The sequence below is a fragment of the Triticum aestivum genome, chromosome 3B, assembly GCF_018294505.1.
Source record: "Triticum aestivum cultivar Chinese Spring chromosome 3B, IWGSC CS RefSeq v2.1, whole genome shotgun sequence".
NCBI classification, from domain to species: Eukaryota; Viridiplantae; Streptophyta; class Magnoliopsida; order Poales; family Poaceae; genus Triticum; species Triticum aestivum.
In genome coordinates, this window is record NC_057801.1 from 822,758,721 (window position 1) to 822,765,090 (window position 6,370).

Consider the following 6,370-nt stretch of genomic DNA (forward strand, 5'->3'; position numbering starts at 1 on the left):
GAACACGGAGACCGAAAGGTCGAGCGTGAATCATATAGTAGATATGATCAACATAGTGATGTTCACCATTGAAAACTACTCCATCTCACGTGATGATCGGACATGGTTTAGTTGATTTGGATCACGTGATCACTTAGATGACTAGAGAGATGTCTGTCTAAGTGGGAGTTCTTAAGTAATATGATTAATTGAACTTTAATTTATCATGAACTTAGTCCTGGTAGTATTTTGCAAATTATGTTGTAGATCAATAGCTTGCGTTGTTGCTTTCATATGTTTATTTTGATATGTTCCTAGAGAAAATTGTGTTGAAAGATGTTAGTAGCAATGATGCGGATTGGATCCGTGATCTGAGGTTTATCCTCATTGCTGCACAGAAGAATTATGTCCTTAATGCACCGCTAGGTGACAGACCTATTGCAGGAGCAGATGCAGACGTTATGAACGTTTGGCTAGCTCAATATGATGACTACTTGATAGTTTAGTGCACCATGCTTAACGGCTTAGAATCGGGACTTCAAAGACGTTTTGAACGTCATGGACCATATGAGATGTTCCAGGAGTTGAAGTTAATATTTCAAGCAAATACCCGAGTTGAGAGATATGAAGTCTCCAACAAGTTCTATGGCTAAAAGATGGAGGAGAATCGCTCAACTAGTGAGCATGTGCTCAGATTGTCTGGGTACTACAATCGCTTGAATCAAGTGGGAGTTAATCTTCCAGATAAGATAGTGATTGACAGAATTCTCTAGTCACCATCACCAAGTTAGTAGAACTTTGTGATGAACTATAGTATGCAAGGGATGACGAAAACGATTCCCGAGCTCTTCGTGATGTTGAAATCGACGAAGGTAGAAATCAAGAAAGAGCATCAAGTGTTGATGATTGACAAGACCACTAGTTTCAAGAAAAGGGCAAAGGGAAAGAAAGGGAACTTCAAGTAGAATGGCAAGCAAGTTGTCACTCCCGTGAAGAAGACCAAAGCTGGACCAAAGCCTGAAACTGAGTGCTTACACTGCAAAGGAAATGGTCACTGGAAGCGGAAATGCCCTGAATATTTGGTGGATAAGAAGGATGGCAAAGTGAACAAGGGTATATTTGATATACATGTTATTGATGTGTACCTTACTAGTGTTTATAGTAGCCCCTGAGTATTTGATACTTGTTCGGTTGCTAAGATTAGTAACTCGAAACAGGAGTTACAGAATAAACAGAGACTAGTTGAGGGGAAGTGACGATGAGTGTTGGAAGTGGTTCCAAGATTGATATGATCATCATCGCACACTCCCTATACTTTCGGGATTAGTGTTGAACCTAAATAAATGTTATTTGGCGTTTGCGTTGAGCATGAATATGATTTGATCATGTTTATTGCGATACAGTTATTCATTTAAAGTTAAAGAATAATTGTTATTCTGTTTACATGAATAAAACCTTCGATGGTCATACACCCAATGAAAATAGTTTGTTGGATCTCGATCGTAGTGATACACATATTCATAATATTGATGCCAAAAGATGCAAAGTTGATAATGATAGTGCAACTTATTTGTGGCACTGCCGTTTGGGTCATATCGGTGTAAAGCGCATGAAGAAACTCCATAAAGATGGACTTTCGGAATCACTTGGTTATGAATCATTTGATGCTTGCGAACCGTGCCTTTTGGGCAAGATGACTAAAACTCCGTTCTCCGGAACAATGGAACGAGCTACTGACTTATTGGAAACAATACATACCGATGTATGCGGTCCAATGAGTGTTGATGCTCGTGGCAGGTATCGTTATTTTCTGACCTTCACAAGATGATTTGAGCAGATATGAGTATATCTACTTAATGAAGCACAAGTCTGAAACATTTGAAAAGTTCAAAGAATTTCAGAGTGAAGTGAAGAATCATCGTAACAAGAAAATAAAGTTTCTGCGATTTGATCGACAGAGACAAATATTTAGTTATGAGTTTGGCCTTCATATAAAACTATGTGGAATAGTTTCACAGCTCACGCCACATGGAACACCACAACGTAATGGTGTGTCCGAACGTCATAACCGCACTTTATTGGATATGGCGCGATCTATGATGTATCTTACCGATTTACCACTATCGTTTTGGGGTTATGTATTAAAGACAGCTGCATTCACTTTAAATAGGGCACCATCTAAATCCGTTGAGATGACACCGTATGAACTATGGTTTAGCAATAAACCTAAGCTGTCGTTTCTTAAAGTTTGGAGTTGCGATGCTTATATGAAAAGGGTTTTCAACCTAATAAGCTCGAACCCAAATCGGAGAAGTGCGTCTTCATAGAATACCCAAAGGAAATTGTTGGGTACACCTTCTATCACAGATCCGAAGGCAAGATATTCGTTGCTAAAAATGGATCCTTTCTAGAGAAGGAGTTTCTCTCGAAAGAAGTGAGTGGGAGGAAAGTAGAACTTGATGAGGTAATTGTACCTTCTCCCTTATTGGAAAGTAGTTCATCACAGAAATCAGTTCAGTGATTACTACACCAATTAGTGAGGAAGTTAATGATGATGATCATGAAACTTCAAATCAAGTTGCTGCCAAACCTCGTAGGTCTTCCAGAGTAAGATCCGCACCAGAGTGGTACGGTAATCATGTTCTGGAAGTCATGTTACTAGACCATGATGAACCTACGAACTATGAGGAAGCGATGATGAGCCCAGATTCCACGAAATGGCTTGAGGCCATAAAATCTGAGATATGATCCATGTATGAGAACAAAGTATGGATTTTGATTGACTTGCTCAGTGATCAGCAAGCCATGTTAAATAAATGGATCTTCAAGAGGAAGACGGACACTGATAGTAGTCTTACTATCTACTAAGCTCGACTTGTTGCGAAATGTTTTCAACAAGTTCAAGGTGTTGAATACGATGAGATTTTCTCACTCATATCAAAGCTTAAGTCTGTCTGAATCATGTTAGCAATTGCCACATTTTATGAAATCTGGCAAATGGATGTCAAAACTGCATTCCTTAATGGATTTATTAAAGAAGAGTTGCATATGATGCAATCAGAAAGTTTTTGTCAATCCTAAAGATGCTAACAAAGTGTGCAAGCTCCAGCAATCCATGAATGGACTGGTGCAAGTATCTCGGAGTTGGAATATACGCTTTGATGAGTTGATCAAAGTATATGGTTTTATACAGACTTTTTGAAAGACCTGTATTTACAAGAAAGTGAGTGGGAGCTCTGTAGCATTTCTGATATTATATGTGCAAGACATATTGTTGATTGGAAATGATATAGAATTTCTGGATAGCATAAAAGGATACTTGAATAAAAAGTTTTTCAATGCAAGACCTCGGTGAAGCTGCTTACATATTGAGCATCAAGATCTATTGAGATAGATCAAGACGCTTGATAAGTTTTTCAATAAGTACATACCTTGTCAAGATTTTGAAATAGTTCAAAATGGAACAGTCAAAGAAAGAGTTCTTGCCTGTGTTGCAAAGGTGTGAAATTGAGTAAGACTCAAAGCCCGACCACGGCAGAAGATAGAAAGAGAATGAAAAGTCATTCCCTATGCCTCAGTCATAGGTTCTATAAAGTATGCTATGCTGTGAACCAGACCTATTGTATACCTTGCTCCGAGTTTGACAAAGGAATACAATTTTGATCTAATAGTAGATCACTGGACAACGGTCAAGAATATCCTTAGTGAGGACTAAGGAGATGTTTCTCGATTATGGAGGTGATAAAAGAGTTTGTTGTAAAAAGTTACATCGGTGCAAACTTTTACACTGATCCAGATGACTCTAAGTCTCAATCTGGATACATATTGAAAGTGAGAGCAATTAAGCTAGAGTAGCTCCATGCAGAGCATTGAAGACATAGAATGTTTGCAAAATACATACGGCTCTGAATGTGACAGACCCGTTGATTAAGCTTCTCTCACAAGCAAAACATGATCATACCTTAGTACTCTTTGGGTGTTAATCACATAACGATGTGAACTAGATTATTGACTCTAGTAAACCCTTTGGGTGTTGATCACATGACGATGTGAACTATGGGTATTAATCACATACAGATGTGAATATTAGTGTTAAATCACATGGCGATGTGAACTAGATTATTGACTCTAGTGCAAGTGGGAGACTGAAGGAAATATGCCCTAGAGGCAATAATAAAGTTATTATTTATTTCCTTATATCATGATAAATGTTTATTATTCATGCTAGAATTGTATTAACCGGAAACATAATACATGTGTGAATACATAGACAAACATAGTGTCACTAGTATGCCTCTACTTGACTAGCTCGTTGAATCAAAGATGGTTAAGTTTCCTAGCCATGGACAAAAGAGTTGTCATTTGATTAACGGGATCACATCATTAGGAGAATGATGTGATTGACATGACCCATTCCGTTAGCCTAGCACTTGATCGTTTAGTATGTTGCTATTGCTTTCTTCATGACTTATACATGTTCCTGTAACTATGAGATTATGCAACTCCCGTTTACCGGAGGAACACTTTGGGTGCTACCAAACGTCACAACGTAACTGGGTGATTATAAAGGAGTACTACAGGTGTCTCCAAAGGTACATGTTGGGTTGGCGTATTTCGAGATTAGGTTTTGTCACTCCGATTGTCGGAGAGGTATCTCTGGGCCCTCTCGGTAATGCACATCACTATAAGCCTTGCAAGCAATGTAGCTAATGAGTTAGTTACGGAATGATGCATTACGTAACGAGTAAAGAGACTTGCCGGTAACGAGATTGAACTAGGTATTGGATACCGACGATCGAATCTCGGGCAAGTAACATACCGATGACAAAGGGAACAAGTATGTTGTTATGCGGTTTGACCGATAAAGATCTTCGTAGAATATGTAGGAGCCAATATGAGCATCCAGGTTCCGCTATTGGTTATTGACCAAGAATAGTTCTAGGTCATGTCTACATAGTTCTCGAACCCGTAGGGTCCGCACGCTTAAGGTTTCGATGACAGTTATATTATGAGTTTATGAGTTTTGATGTACCGAAGGAGTTCGGAGTCCCGGATGAGATCTGGGACATGACGAGGAGTCTCGAAATGGTCGAGACGTAAAGATCGATATATTGGACGACTATATTTGGAGTTCGGAAAGGTTCCGAGTGATTCGGGTATTTTTCGGAGTACCGGAGAGTTACGGGAATTCGCCGGGCAGTATATGTGCCTTATTGGGCTTTAGGGGAAAGAGAGAGGAAAGGTTGGGAGCCCCCCCAAGGCCTAGTCCGAATTGGACTAGGGGGAGGGGCTGCGCCCCCTCCTTCCTTCTCTTCTCTTCCCCCTTTCCTTGACTCCTACTCCTACTACTTGGAAGGGGGGGAATCCTACTCCCGGTGGGAGTAGGACTCCTCCTTGGCGCGCCCTCCTTGGCCGGACGCCCCCTCCCCCTTGGCTCCTTTATATACGGGGGCAAGGGGGCACCCCATGACACACAAGTTGATCTACGGATCGTTCCATAGCCGTGTGCGGTGCCCCCCTCCACCATATTCCACCTCGGTCATATCGTCGCGGAGTTTAGGCGAAGCCCTGCGCCGGTGAACATCATCATCGTCACGACGCCGTCGTGCTGACGGAACTCATCCCCGAAGCTTTGCTGGATCGGAGCCCGGGGATCGTCATCGAGCTGAACGTGTGCTGAACTCGGAGGTGTCATACGTTCGGTGCTTGGATCGGTCGGATCGTGAAGACGTACGACTACATCAACCGCGTTGTGCTAACCGCTTCCGCTTACGGTTTACGAGGGTACGTGGACAACACTCTCCCCTCTCGTTGCTATGCCATCACCATGATCTTGCGTGTGCGTAGGAATTTTTTTGAAATTACTACGTTCCCCAACACATGGGCGCGATCACCACCACCTCCTCCGCCTCCACCTTTGCCTCTTCATCCACAGCCACCAATACTTTCGTCGGATCGCCACCACAGGAGAAGTTGACAAAGGGGAACTTCCTCCAATGGAAAGTCCTAGTGCTTCCCCAGATCAAGGGTGCCTAGATGGAGCACCACCTCGACGCAACGAGCCCGCCACCGCCGACCACTCTCACGATCACCAAGGATGGCAAAGAAGAAGAAGTCATCAACTTCGCCCAGACTCTCTGGTATGCCCAACATCAACAACTTCAAGGGTTCTTGATGGGTTCCTTTTCCCGCGAGATTCTTTCCTAGGTGGCCATGCTCCAGACGCCGGCCGAGGTGTGGTGCGCCATCAACGGCATGTTCACTGCCCAGAGCCAGGCGCAGGCGATCAACACCCGCATCGAGCTCACCAACCGTAAAAAAGGTATCATGTCCATGGCAGAGTACCTCAGAAAGATCAAAACCCTCACCGATGAAGTCGCGTGCACCGCCT